Consider the following 15901-nt stretch of genomic DNA (forward strand, 5'->3'; position numbering starts at 1 on the left):
TCTCCAGGCCAGAATACTCGCATGGGTAGCCTTTCCCTTCTCCAGGGGACCTTCCCAACCCAGGAGTCGAACCAGGGTCTCCTGCATTGCAGGCAAATTCTTTACCAACTGAGCTATCAGGACAGACCACATCACTAGTCTACTACCACTGGATGATCAAGCTGGCCAACATTTTTTTTTTTTTTGGCTGAGCTGGGCCTTCCTTGCTGCACGAGGACTTTCTCCAGTTGCCATGTGCAGACTTCTCACTGCAGTGGCTTCTGTTGCTGCAGAGCATGGGCCCAAGGTGGGCAAGCTTCAGTAACTGCAGCACACCAGCCCCACAGCTGTGACACACAAGTTTAGTTGCCCTGTGGCATGTAGGATCTTCCCAGACCAGGGATCAAACCCATGTCCCCTGCATTAACAGGCAGATTCTTAACCACTGGACCACCAGGGAAGTCCCAAGCTGGGCAATATTTTGATACATAACAAACCATTCCTTTACCTGACAGACTCCTGATCTCCCAGGAGCAATGCAAAGCACAATGCATCATCTTCCTAATATCTTTTGCTGTTGTTGTTGTTTAGTCACTAACTTGTGTCTGACCCTTTTGCGACCCTAAGGACTCCAGGCCACCAGGCTTTTCTGTCCATGGGACTTCCCAGGCAAGAATATTGGAGTGGGTAGCCATTTCCTTCTCCAAGGGATCTTCCCCACTCAGGAATCAAACTCTTGTTTCCTGCATTGATGGGCAGATTCTTTACCACTGAGCCACCAGCGATCCTACAACAATTTGGGGGCCTTTACTTGTGTCTGCTCGTGCCTTCTATAGTCACAAATTTTTCTCAATGTAAACATCTCAGATCTGAGACAAAGGGAAGTAATTTTGTGATGAATTAAGTTTAGAAACCACTACATCCTTTTCTTAGAAATTGGCGGTGTTATTATCATATTGAAGGCTCTGAGATGGCCCATGGTAAGGATAACTCTGTCTAATCTAGAATTGTCTAATGCAGAAATTCCCAAATGTATTGACCATGAAGCCTCTTTCTTCTTTACCATCTGCTAATATCTCGTGGGACTAGTATTTCTGGGCCTATTCTTAGGGAAACTGTAGCTCTAATCCAAGTAAGGAAACTGACCATGAGAAAAGTTGAGTGACCTACCAACTATTCACAACCATTACGAGGCGGGGCTGGAATAGGTGCCCAGTCTTCTGATCTACATCCATTCGGATCTACATTTACATCTGACCTACATGCCAGGTCTTTACCTGGCAACTTGTCTCTCACCCACTTCACTATTAATAATAAGATAGCTGAGCAAAGAAGAAACTAACAAGTCTTCATTTAAAATATGTTCTCCTTATTTCATGACCTTGTTTTACAGCTTTTCAGCTGAAAATGGTTCTAGTCCTGTCAATTCTCCAGATTATTAATGAAAACTGAGGGACTTGTAGTAATAGTAGAAAAATAAATGCTTTATGAAAACTGAGAAAGAAATGAGGGAGAACTTTATTCTGAATACTATTAGTTTTTCTTTCCTTAAAAAGCATTGAATTTAGTTTTTCTTTCCTTGAAAAAGCATTGAATTGTGAGATTTTTATTGGAATAATAAAATATATGATAAATTGAAATTGTACTTTATTCTCCAAAATTTAATTCTTGAAACTATACAATGGAAAGAACTATAAGAACAATTGCCATGCAGATCAATGGGCTTTTCCATGTATTTCTTAGCAAGTGGCTCAAGTAATATTAGTTCAGTTCAGTTCAGTCACTCAGCAGTGTCCAACTATTTGCAACCCGGTGGATTGCAGCATGCCAGGCCTTCCTGTCCATCACCAACTCCCGAGTTTACTCAAACTCATGTCCATGGATTCGGTGACGCCATCCAACCATCTCATCCTCTAACATCCCCTTCTCCTCCCACCTTCAATCTTTCCCAGCATCAGGGTCTTTTCAAACGAGTCAGTTCTTCGAGTTAGGTGGTCAAAGTACTGGAGTTTCAGCTTAAGCATCAGTCCTTCCAATGAATATTCAGGGTTGACTTCCTTTACGATTGACTGGTTTGATCTCCTTGCAGTCCAAGGGACTGTCAAGAGTCTTCTCCAACACCACAGTTCAAAAGCATCAGTTCTTTGGTGCTCAGCATTCTTTATACTCCAACTCTCACATCTATACATGACCCCTGGAAAAATAATAGCTTTGACTAGACAGACATTTGTTGGGAAAGTAATGTCTCTGCTTTTTGATATGCTATCTAGGTTGGTCATAACTTTTCTTCCAAGGAGCAACCATCTTTTAATTTCATGGCTTCAGTCACCATCTGCAGTGATTTGGGACCCCCAAAAAATAAAGTCTGACACTGTTTCCTCTGTTTCCCCATCTATTTGCCATAAAGTGATGGAACCAGATGCCATGATCTCCATTTTCTAAATGTTGAGTTTTAAGCCAACTTTTTAACTCTCTCAAGAGGCTTTTTATTTCTTTGCTTTCTGCCCTATGGGTGGTGTCATCTGCATATCTGAGGTTATTGATATTACTCCAGGTAATCTTGATTCCAGCTTGTGCTTCTTTCAGCCCAGTGTTTCTAATGATGTATTCTGCATATAAGTTAATAAGCAGGGTGACAGTATACAGTCTTGATGACATACTCCTTTCCCTATTTGGAACCAGTCTGTTGTTCCATGTCTAGTTCTAACTGTTGCTTCTTGACCTGCATACAGATTTATCAGGAGACAGGTAATGTGGTCTGGTATTCCCACCTCTTTAAGAATCTTCCATGGTTTATTGTGATCCACACAGTCAAAGGCTTTGGCATAGTCAATAAAGCAGAAATAGACGTTTTTCTGGAACTCTCTTGCTTTTTCGATGATCCAGTGGATGTTGGCAATTTGATCTCTGGTTCCTCTGCCTTTTCTAAAACCAGCTTTAACATCAGGGAGTTTACGGTTCATGTACTGTTGAAGCCTGGCTTGGAGAACTTTGAGCATTACTTTACTAGCATGTGAGATGAGTGCAATTGTTCGATAGTTTGAGCATTCATTGGCATTGCCTTTCTTTGGGATTGGAATAAAAATGGACCTTTTCCAGTCCTGTGACCACTGCTGAGTTTTCCAAATTTGCTGGCATATTGAGTGCAGCACTTTCACAGCATCATCTTCTAGGGTTTGAAAGAGCTCAACTGGAATTCCATCACCTCCACTAGCTTTGTTCATAGTGATGCTTCCTAAGGCCCACTTGACTTCACATTCCAGGATGTCTGGCTCTTGGTGAGTGATCACACCATCGTGATTACCTGGGTCGTGAAGATCTTTTTTGTACAGTTCTTCTGTATATTCTTACCACCTCTTCTTAATATCTTCTGCTTCTGTTGGGTCCATACCATTTCTGTCCTTTATCGAGCCTATCTTTGCATGAAATGCTCCCTTGGTATCTCTAATTTTCTTGAAGAGATCTCTAGTCTTTCCCATTCTATTGTTTTCCTCTATTTCTTTGCATTGATCACTGAGGAAGGCTTTCTTATCTCTCCTTGCTATTCTTTGAAACTCTGCATTCAAATGGGTAATATCTTTCCGTTTCTCCTTTGCCTTTCACTTCTCTTCTTTTCATAGCTATTTGTAAAGCCTCCTCAGACAACCATTTTGCTTTTTTGCATTTCTTTTTCTTGGGGATGGTCTTAATCCTTGCTTCCTGTACTATTATATGAGCCTCCATCCCTAGCTCTTCAGGGAATCTGTCTATCAGATCTAATCCCTTGACTAACTTTCTGACTTCCATTGTATAATCATAAGGGATTTGATTAGGTCATACATGAATAGCTTTCCCTACTTTCTTCAATTTAAGTCTGAATTTGGCAATAAGGAGCTCATGATCTGAGCCAGAGTCAGTTCCTGGTCTTGTTTTTCTGACTGTATAGAGCTTCTCCATCTTTGGCTGCAAAGAATATAATTAATCTGATTTCAGTATTGACCATCTGGTGATGTCCATGTGTAGAGTCTTCTCTTGTGTTGTTGGACGAGGGTGTTTGTTATAACCAGTGTGTTCTCTTAGCCAAACGCTGCTACCCTTTGCCCTGCTTCATTCTGTACTCCAAAGTCAAATTAGCCTGTTACTCCAGGTATCTCTTTACTTCCTACTTTTGCATTCCAGTCCTCTATAATGAAAAGGACATCTTTTTTGGGTGTTAGTTCTAGAAGGTCTTGTAGGTCTTCATAGAGTCATTCAATTTCAGCTTCTTTAGCATTACTGGTCAGGGCATAGAATTGGACTACAGTGTTATTGAATGGTTAGCCTTGGAAACGAACAGAGATCATTCTGTCATTTTTGAGACTGCATCCAAGTACTGCATTTTGGACTCTTTTGTTGACTATGATGGCTACTCCATTTCTTCTAAGGGATTCTTGACCACAGTAGTAGATATAATGGTCATCTGAGTTAAATTCACCCATTCCAATCCATTTTAGTTCGGTGATTCCCACAATGTCAATGTTCACTCTTGCCATCTCCTGTTTGACCAATTCCAATTTGCCTTGATTCCTGGACCTAACATTCCAGGTTCCTATGCAGTATTACTCTTTACAGCATCGGACTTTACTTCCATCATCACTCACATCCACAACTGCGTGTTGTTTTCGCTTTGGCTCCATCTCTTCATTCTTTCTGGAGTTATTTCTCCACTCTTCTCCAGTAGCATATTGGGCACCTTTTGATCTTCCAGGGTCCTATCTTTTTGCCTTTTCACACTGTTCATGGGGTTCTCAAGGCAAGAATACTGAAGTGGTATGCCATTCCCTTCTCCAGTGGACCACATTTTGTCAGAACTCTCCACCATGACTCGTCCATCTTGGGTGGCCCTACATGGCATGGCTCATGGTTTCATTGAGTCAGACAAGGCTGTGATCCATGTGATCAGATTGGTTAGTTTCCTGTGATTGTGGTTTTCAGTCTGTCTGCCCTCTGACGGAGAAGAATAACATCTTTGTATTTCTTGTTTAAAAAAAAAAAAAAGGAAAAATAACTTGAAGTACAAAAAAAACTTGCTGAGCTCCTATGATATAATATGTATAAAATATTTTATACATATTATCTCCTTTAATTTTCATCATGACTGTGCAAGGTACATGCTCATATTCCCATTTGAAAGATAGGAAAATAGAGGCTCTGACAGTTAGCACAGAGGTTAGGAGGAACGTGTGCTCCAAGGCCAAGTCTCCTTAGTTTAAAACCTGCCTCTGACAGAACTGTCTGACCTCAACAAATCACTGAGCTTTCCTATGCCTCAGTGTCTTCATCTGTAAAATAGGGATAACAATACTCAAAGTGAAGTCATTAAGATTAAATAAGGTTTTGTAAATGTATGTTCTTCTTCTCCTTAAGTAAATATCAAAACCTCACAGAGTAAAAGCTTGTCCTCTCTCATGGCAATAACCAGCTCCCTCACCCTTGAATTTGCTGTCCTATAAATACTTTAATTCTCAATTCAAAAGCCATAAGGTGAGTGACTCTTCCAGATCATGGCATGAGTGCCCACACCTGGCACCCCATGCTGGAAGCACATCACTTTTGTACTCTGCGGGAGGCAGAGGCCTGGCTCTGACCCTCAGACAGAATGCTGCTGGACATGTCCTGAAACAACCTGCAACTAACAAGGTTCGCTTCAGACCCTCCATGTTCTGCAAAGATGTATATCAAACAGCACACATGCCTGAAAACAGGGACAACCCAAACTCAAAAACACCCAGCAAGAAAGGGGAGAAGCTGTCATTAACACGTTATCTTCAGTTTTCTCAAGTTTGTGAAGGTGATATGGAAAGAAACATTTTTTTTTAATGGAAAACCTGACTGTGACCATGAAGAAAATTCACTTCAGCTACACAAATATTTATTGAGAGTTTACTGGTTCAGATCCCTGGCAGATGCAAAGGAATAGGATTGGAATTTTAAGTAGTTTATAATTGGACTTCCTATTAAATATGGCAGGTTGAACACCTGTGTTCCCTCCCCAGATTGCTCTAAAATGACTGAAAAAGAATTTTTCAGAAAGAAGAAATAAAGCTTAAATCCATCCTCTCAGGTTACCCCCATCCTCACTCTCAGCTAATGATCTTCCTTCATGTCTCAGGAAAAACTCTCCTAAACGCCTGTCACCACATCTGCTTCACCTGCCCGCAGCATCTGCTCTTCCTTCCTACGACTGAAGTGAGCTGAGTGTGGGTACCGAAGGCCGCTTTCCCGCAGTAAAGCTCCCGTGCTGTAAGCTAGCTCGGAGAACCACTCCAAAATTCTCCTCCATGCTCCTCCATCGTTTATCATCTCTACTGGGTCATCTTCATCAACATGTAAGACTACCTGAATTCTCCTTCCTCCTTCAGCTCCCCACCTATTCCTCCAAACAAAAGGGCCCCAAAACCATCTTACAATGTCATTGCAACTCCTCTTCCTTTTTAGGCTCACTCCACTCACATTTCCATCCCACAGTCTTAACATGGGTACCAATGACATCTGTCTCACTTATTCCAATAGGCAGTTCTCTCTTTCCTTACTTGACGTGATTTATCACCCCTCCAACTTGATACGCTCTCTTTCCTGTTCTTCTCCAACACAGGGAAGAACACACCCCTTCCTGACTGCTCCACAGCCCTCACATTTAAGCCTTTGTTCTCTCTTCCTGTTGCAGGGGAACATGTTCAAGACAGTGGCCTCAAAAGATAAAAGGAGCCTGGGTTCCTGAAGGTGTGGAGAACATCCTCTCACCTCCTTTAATGACTTGCCTAGGAAAGAAACCTGTATTGTTTTAAAATAGTATGATGGAGAGGGCATTATAGCAGTTAGCATCACTTAGCTTGACATACATTCAACCACTGTAATAGGAAGTGGTTTAAACAATGAAAAATCTGATTAATCAAGAAACCGACATCGAAGCAAATAATTTAGATATACAGAGTTAGAGAGTCAAAGAAACAGGAAAAGGAGGTGAAATGGTACATCCAAGTAGTCCTAGTAGAACAAGAGTGGGGTGGGATAGGTGTCTGCTGGTTTTTATTATATGATCAATAGTAATACTTAACTTTAAAATGTATATATTCATAACTTAAATAAATACAAAAATTATTGATTTTAAAAAGGTTTACAATTTTCAAGGAGAAGCAGACACGAACATAGATAATGATAGAATACATACTATAATATCCAAAGTGAGCCATGATGTATTATGGACCATAGGAGAAGCTCTTAAAAGGATCGAATGCACTTGAATACAATAAAAGGTGTGCTTCATTTGGTTAGGTTGTTTTCCAGGTTATGGATGTGACGGCTTCATGGTAAGGTAGAAAACTTGGGAGTATTTTCCTTCTTTTTTCTTTTCTTTCTCTTTTGAGAGGATGTAAAAAGAAGATATTTAAATAGTAAGTGAAGAAGCCGAGACTCAGGGCTCTGCTAGCACATACTATTCCTTTGTGCAAATCTTTTTAAAGCACCCTTCCTCGAGACACTTTTGTCTGTTGGAAAATTGCCTTTACCATCCTATATTGTTAGAATGAGACACTTTACTGACATCTGGTGGATAACTATGATAATATATATTCAAGCTCAAATATTCATCCCTGAAAAGTGAATTGCTCTTCTTAGAAGTGTGGTGTGTTCCGTGTACAACCTGTACTCACGCTTTGAGTGTCATCGACCCTGATCCTAATTTATCAGCTCTTCCTTTCCCGTCTTCCTTTCTCTCCTTCTCTTTCTCCCTGGCCCTCCTATCTAAGAGTGCCTGAATGTTAGTTGCTCAGTCATGTCCTACTCTTTGCGACCCCACAGACTGTAGACCACCAGGCTCCTCTGTCCATGGAATTCTCCAGGCAAGAATACAGGACTTAGTTGCCATTCCTTTCTCCAGGGGATCTTCCCAACCCGGGGATCAAACCTGGGTCTCCCGCATTGCAGGCAGATTCTTTACCATCTGAGCCGCCAGGGGAAGCCCCCAGGGAGTCTGTCCCCTCCAAAAAATCACTCCCCTCTTTTACAGTGTGAAAGCCATGGTTTCAGCAGACACCTAGACCTTTAGGCTTCTTTTATCCCAGTCTCTATCCAAACTAAGCTGTAAATCCAGAGTCTTTTGTTTATAAAACAAAATTATTTCCAACCCAATCCAGATGTAGGCCATAATTCAGTTTGTCTTTTAATTAAGGCCTGTGCATTGGGTGAATGGATCCTAAGGCCTACCAACTTCCCTGAGGCTATCTGGCTCTACCTTTAGGACCATGAACACCCACCTGGACCTGAAGGTAAGTACTTGCCACACCCACTAAGGTTGATTCCAAGGCCACCACTCAAAAGGGGGCCAGAAAATCAACATGTGCTTTCTTCATCAGTTCTCTTAGGCATCTAGGCTAGTTTTGCTGATGATTGCTCAGAGCCCCTGATTCAGTTCAGTTCATCAAAAAGGAAGGCTGACTTATTTTTTTCCTGTTTTTTTTTTTTTTAACTAAGCCCACGCCCCGCAACTACTGAAGCCAGTGGCCCCTAGAGCTTGTGCTTTGCGACAAGAGAAGCCACTGCAATGAGAAATCTGAGCACTGCAACAATGAGTAAACCCCGCTCAACAGAACTAGAGAAAGCCCAAGCAAAGCATCAGAGATCCAGCACAGCCAAGAAAAAGAAATTATTTACCTTTGACGAATCCTGTCTTGCCATCCATCTACCCTACTAAAGGAAAATTAGGTGGCTACAAGGAGGCAACCCAATTTCAAGGACTAGCTCACGAGCCATTTTGATTCTTGAACATGTTGAACTGTTGTAAAATGCAATAATTCTAAGAAACATTGTCCCTAAATAGGTGGAATATAAATTCAAATGTCTTTAGCCAATTTCATCCTACTCTACTGTACGAGTTCTGAGAAATTTTTGAAGAAATTGAGATAATTAAGTCCACAAAGAGAAGAAAGAAGCCAGAGAAGGTCTGAAAGCCTTCAGATATAAAAAGAGCTATTATAAGTGTCTTGTCATTCGTTTTTGTTTCTGTCCCATAAAATTAGCTTAAACTGCAATTATGTATCATTCATTTAGAGAAAGATTTTACATGTGTAGATAAATAAGCTTTAGAAGGCTCTCCTCACTCACACTGGAGAGCTTTTGTGCTTTGTTGTCAGCTTGCAGGCAGCAGGAGGATGAAGAGATGGTTTCCTGAGGTCCCTAGAGCCTTGAGTCCACCCTGCTCATCCAATAAGCACTGACTGGGTATCTCTTGCCGGATACTTGTGAGATTAAGAGCACAGAGTGAATCAACTAAAATCCTTGCCCTAAGGAGCCCATGATCTGCCAGTGCAATCCAGTTTGCACAACCCTGTAACAGTTGTTTATCTACCACGTAAAGGTAAGTCACTCCCTTAAGCTAAATTCCTGCATCTCTCAGACTTGCCTGCCAATATAAGTGCAGCTGAAATTTAGCCCAAATCACTCAATACCAGGAATCTATGCCTTCCCTGAGAAGATTCCTTGACTCTCAGTAAGCCAGGCAGCATGGGAGGAAAAGGGACTTCTTAAGTGTCCTAGAAGTACCTTTATATGCATTATACATTATATATGATTGCAGAGTAATGAAGGGAAGGAATTTCAACCCCAAATTGGAAAATTCAATGCTGATCTGTCTCTTCTGCAGCTGTAGTTGAGGTTTTGCTTGTCTGTCCAGGATCACAAGGCTTGGGGAAAAAAAAAGAAAATCAAAGCAAGTACATCAATACTGCACATGCTGAAATGTGAAAATGTGTCATATTTTCTCCTTCATCCTCTTAGAACTATGTCATTAGTATTATGCTTAATTAACAACACTTTTTCATAGATGGGAAACAGTCAAGGTTCTGATAGGAAAGAGATGACATGCTCAAATTGGGATAATTCAGCAAATATTAAATAAAAGAACTACTTAAAATTTTGCAGAGAAAACATGGGGAATAGTGCAGTCCTCCAAACTAGTGTCACTGAGGCTAGAAACTCAGAACTCAAGGTAAGAGAGGAAGGTGTGGTTACCTGCCAGAAGGCAGAAGTCCTATAGATGTCATCTTAAGAGATACTATACTCTTCTGTCAAAGGGCACAGCCGTCCAAGGCCAGCCCACAGGAGCAGGAATCCAAGAGAGCAAATACCCCAACCTCACTCTTATCCCTCTCAACACATCAGCTGAAGCCAAGAGGGAGCTGGAGGACAAGAAAGCCCATTTGTTCAGTCAGGTTCATCATTGCTAAGAAGAGAGCAGAAGAACTCTCCCCTGCTCCAGACAGGTAAAGAAAATATCCAGCCCAGAACTGGAGGTCTGAAACTGACATCCAGTTCCTAGAGTCCCCCAGACAACTTTAAGATCATCTCAACCAACTCAGAGCGATTAAGAAACAGGTGTAGCGAATTCTCAGCCCAAATTTGACCACCCTCCCAACCCACCCTTCAGCCCTCCATGCAATGCACTTTCCAGCCATGTGTCACCAAATGCCGAGGGACATCCTTAGTAAATCACCTGAATGTGTTAATGAACTCAGTTGGGGGAAGAAGTCTTTCACAGTGCATCTGTCAAATCATCATTTGGTGCATTTTAAATATCTTAAATTTTATTAGTCAATTATATCTCAATAAAACTGAAAAAATAATATAATAATTTTTTAAGAGAGAAAGATAATAAGTCACCTGAAAAACTAAAGATACTAGTAACAATTTAGTAAATGTATTTAAGATGCAAGGTTGGAAGCATGATTACTAAATGGAGTATGTGCTTTGTCGCTCAGTCGTGTCTGTCTCTGCAACCCCATGGCCTGTGGCTCACCAGGTTCCTTTGTCCATGGGATTTTTCTAGACAGGAATACTGGAGTGGGTTGCCATTTCCTTCTCCAGGGCATCTTCCCGACCTAGGGATCAATCCCATGTCTCCTGCATCTCCTGCCCTGGCAGGAGGATTCTTTACCACTGAGCCATCTGGGAATCCCCACTAAACTGAGAGACACCCATAAAAATTCAAAGTCTTTCACTATTTTTTAAATAACTCTTGCTTTTCTTCTCATTGTTCTATATATTCTCTATTGTTCCAGCTATATCTATAGATAGATACAGATTCTATAAAAAATAGAATGAGACTTTCTATTCAAAATACCCAACAGAATACAAATTTTTACCTTTTCTCCCTGCAAAATCCTACTAAAATAATAGAATAAATATATATAATTGAATCTACAGCAATTCCTGGGCTTCCCTGGTAGCTCAGCTGGTAAAGAATCTGCCTGCAATGCACAAGACCCTTGTTCGATTCCTGGGCTGGAAAGATCCCCTGGAGAAGGGATAGGCTACCCACTCCAGTATTCATGGGCTTTCCTGGTGGCCCAGACAGTAAAGAATCTGCCCACAGTGCAGGAGACCTGGATTCGATTCCTAGGTTGGGAAGATCCCTGGAGAAGGAAATGGCAATCCATTCCAGGACTCTTGTCTGGAAAATCCCATGAATGGAGGAGCCTGGTGGGCTACAGTCCATGGGGTTGCAAAGAGTTGGACACGACTGAGCAACTAAGCACAGCACTTAGCAGTTCCTATAAACCAGAGCAGTGCCACCAGAAGGTCAAATCATGCTAAATTTAGAAATGAAGCAATTGATGGCAAACTTAATAGGCCTGAGGAACTCATAAACTCAAAACTAACAGGTAAGGACGTCCAAAAATAGTGAGGTCCGCCCTTTAGGACATCTGAATAAACTCAAGTCAGCGACAAAGGCTTGGAGAAGGAGCCTTTAGGGGGTGAAATCTGTCCATTGGCTCTGGCTCTCTGAAAGTGCACTTCTGATGTGGCTGCAACTCTGGATGGTCACCAAAGCTGATTTTTCTAAGGGGCAGGAGATTCCCTGGTAACCTAGAGCACAAGCTACTAGGTCACCTGCCTCCTACCTGGCAAAGAAGGAACTCAGTGTGCAGGCAGAGGCATTGGAACCCACTCTGGACACTGTCAAAAACAGCATAATGAGTACATGTTTGAAGCTCTAATTGGCTATATTGAACAATTGCTGAATTGGACAGCATTCAGTCTAGCAATTTGAAGAACATTCAGCTCCCAAGAATGGTACAAAATGGAAGGCTTTTATAGAAAAGAGGTGGGGGAGGTGGGCAAGGAAACCATTAGTAAAAGAAAAAAAGTGTTTTGGGGAGCCAGGACACCTTCTTTCTGGAGGGTAGGGAAGAGCATGGGGTTTAACAAGCAGGTTGCCTCTTCTTCCTCAGAAGGTGGGGTCGGGGTGAAGAGGACCCACCTGACAAGTGATCTCATCGGTGCTGACCAGAAAATTCCAAACTGGTTGATTAAGATTACATTTCTGGGGAAGGTCTGCAGTTCAGCTTTAGTACTAGATCTAGGTTTGGTATCATGGACTTTAGTGCAAGCAACACCATCTTGGGCCTGTGATTTTTGTTTAATGGCATTTTGGAGGGGTCATGGGCTCCAGGCCCACAAACCAGCTAGTGCCAGAGCTTGTCCTTGCCCAGGAGCCTAGCTGCAGGAGCAGAGGGTGACTTTAAACTGCAACATTTCACTTTCTAGCCTGGCGGTGGTGGAGACATAGTGTCTGTTATTTATACTTCTTGCATATGCAAATATTTCATAATAATTTTTTAAGAGCTATAACAATCTCTTGGGACAGGAAAAGTTATCTAAAACTTAGCATTTCCAACAGTCACATCCGTCTACCATTCATATGATTTCCATCAATATTATATATAATAAATTCTGTTTTTAAAAACACTATGTGTAGTGTACTCCTACACTTCAGAAATTATTTCTGTATATGTATGTGTGTGCACCTACACCCAGATGCGTAGACATGTATCCATTCTAATGTTCAGAAAATATTAACACAAGTGACTGGGATATAGTTGGATTTAGTTTGATTTGTAGCCTCCTTTTTGTACTTTTTAAAAATCACGAATTTTTCAGAACATGCACCATTTGTAGAGAACAACAGTGATTAAGGGATTCCCTGGTGACTTAGTAAAGATTCTGCCTGCAATTCAGGAGACCTAGGTTCGATCCTTGGCTTGGGAAGATCCCCTGGAGAAGGGCATGGCAACCCACTCCAGTATGCTTGTCTGAAGAATCCCCATGGGCAGAAGAGCCTGGCAAGCTACCGCCCACGGGGTCGCAAAGAGTCAGACATGACAGAGTGACTAAGCATGACACAGCAGTGATTAAACCAAAGAACTGAAATCTTTTGACCTGGACCACATGCTGTTGAACATGATACAGAAAGAAGGAATGTGTCTCCCATTCTCCCGAGGCTGGTCATGTCATCAGACTCTGCAAATTCGCTGACAGCAGTGACTGCAGAGAGACTCAGGGACAACTGGCACTGCCAGGGGATCACCCAGCCTGCTGTCGAGCCCAGCCTTCACCCGGACAGTCACAGCCACAGAGACAAGCAGATCACTGGGAACACTGAGCATGTCTGAGAAGCCAACTCCCTGACCCCAGATTATTCAGTAGGACACCCAGTCGTGGTGGCAAAGGCATAAGCCACATCCACGTTCTCAGTACCACGGGGCACAGGGCACCTGGCCTTGGAGCACACTACAGCACCCCTTAACAGATGCATGCATGTGCAAACACACATGCACACAAACACTCTGCACACACCTATGAAGACTGAATGGACCACTAAAGGCGACATAGCCTCCTTACTGCGTCAGAGGAGAACTGAGGCACGAACACAACTCCTGAATTCCTCTACATTGTGGGCCTGCAAGTCCTTGGTCACACCAGCTGCAGCAGCCAGCCTTAACGGCCACAGACCCCCAGGTCCCCAGAGGAATCCTGGGCCCCGATCCACCAGCCAATGGGATTCACAGAAAATTAGGGGACAAGAGACGTTATGGGAGGTTCCAAGAAAATCATGAGAGAAGTAGCTTCAGGAAAAGACTGAACTTCCTGCCAACCTAATGGGTTAGAACTGAGATCCTTTATAACTGGATGTCAAGATGAGAGGGGCCTAATCTGTTCTTGCATGCTCTTCTCATCCATCATTGCTCTCAAGTGTTACTCTTTCTTTTCAACTCTTCCCTCATTAGAAAGGAGAAAGGAAGGAAAGATCGCCATTTATTTTTATATCTGTATATAAATTGCTATATATCTTTATATATTTAAGTATCTCTGATTTGTTAATTCAGTCTTTTAATCAGCTCCTTTATGACACATTTTCTAGTAACATTGATTCCATCCATGTATCTGACAATTGCATTCTTTTCCATCCCACATTGGAATCTAAACTATCTATGTAATTAACAAATAAATGTCCTTACAGAACAGACTTTTGGTTGCCAAGGGGAAGGGGTATTAGAGGAGGGATGGATCAGTAATTTGGGGCTAGAAGTTGCAAACTATTACATATACTTCGCATCACATGGGTTCCAGTCTGTCCTCTGGTGCTCCTCTTTCTGCAAGGATTCTGGCTTGTCCTTGTACTTCTCCACTCTACAATCACCTCTTCCTCAGCAGCCAGGGGACTTGGCTCCAGCAAAAACAAAAATCCCACACAACCTGCTTCAACAGCAGCCCACAAATGTGCAGTCAAGTCCTGTGAAAAACATATACATGTACATATCCTAGTGGTCCAGCTGCTCTAACAACCTGGACTAGCACAAATATTTGATACCTGTGTCTGGTTCTGGCTCTAGGTGATTGACCACACCATCATGGTTATCTAGATAACTGAGATTTTTTTTCTATAGTTCTTCTGTGTATTCTTGCCACCTCTTCTTAATATCTTCTGCTTCTGTTAGGTCCATACCATTTCTGTCCTTTATTGTGCCCATCTTTGCATGAAATATTCCCTTGGTATCTCTGATTTTCTTGAAGAGATCTCTGGTATTTCCCATTCTATTGTTTTCCTCTATTTCTTCACAATGATCAGTTAGGAAGGTTTTCTTATCTCTTTTCTTGCTATTCTTTGGAACTCTGCATTCAGATGGTATATCTTTCCTTTTCTCCTTTGCCTTTTGCTTATCTTCTTTTCTCATCTCTTTGTAAGGCCTCCTCAGACAACTATTTTACCTTGTTGCATTTCTTTTTCTTGGGGATGGTTTTGATCAGTGTCTTCTGTACGATGTAACAAACCTCCACCCACAGTTCTTTAGCACAATGTCACGAACCTCTGTCATAGTTCTCCATCCACCTGTCTATCAGATCTAATCCTTTGCATCTATTTGCCACTCCCACTGTATAATTGTAAGGGATTTGATTTAGGTCATACCTGAGTGTTTTAGTGGTTTTCCTTAGTTTCTTCAATTTAAGTCTGAATTTTGCAGTAAGGAGTTCATGATCTGAGCAACAGTCAGTTCCTGGTCTTCTTTCTGCTGGCTGTATAGAGCTTCTCCAATTTCAGCTACAAATAATATAATCAATCTGAGTTCAGTATTGACATCTGGTGATGTCCATGTGTAGAGTTGCCACTTGTGTTGTTGGATTCTGGTTTTAGAGGAGTAAAACCTTAAGAATTAGTTCAGTTCAGTTCAGTCACTCAGTCGTATCTAACTTTTTGCGACCCTATGAATCACAGCACGCCAGGCCTCCTTGTCTATCACTAACCCCCAGAGTTCACTCAAACTCATGTCCATCAGGTCACTGATGCCATCCAGCCATCTTATCCTCTGTCATCCCCTTCTCCTACTGCCCCCAATCTCTCCCAGCATCAGGGTCTTTTCCAATGAGTCAACTCTTCACATGAGGTGGGCAAAGTATTGGAGTTTCACCTTCAGCATCAGTCCTTCCAATGAACACCCAGGACTGATCTCCTCTAGGATGGACTGGTTGGATCTCCTTGCACTCCAAGGGACTCTCAAGAGTCTTCACCAACATCACAGTTCAAAAGCATCAATTCTTCGGTGCTCAGCTTTCTTCACAGTTCAACTCT

This window comes from Budorcas taxicolor, chromosome 8 (assembly GCF_023091745.1).
Source record: "Budorcas taxicolor isolate Tak-1 chromosome 8, Takin1.1, whole genome shotgun sequence".
In the NCBI taxonomy this organism is placed as follows: domain Eukaryota; kingdom Metazoa; phylum Chordata; class Mammalia; order Artiodactyla; family Bovidae; genus Budorcas; species Budorcas taxicolor.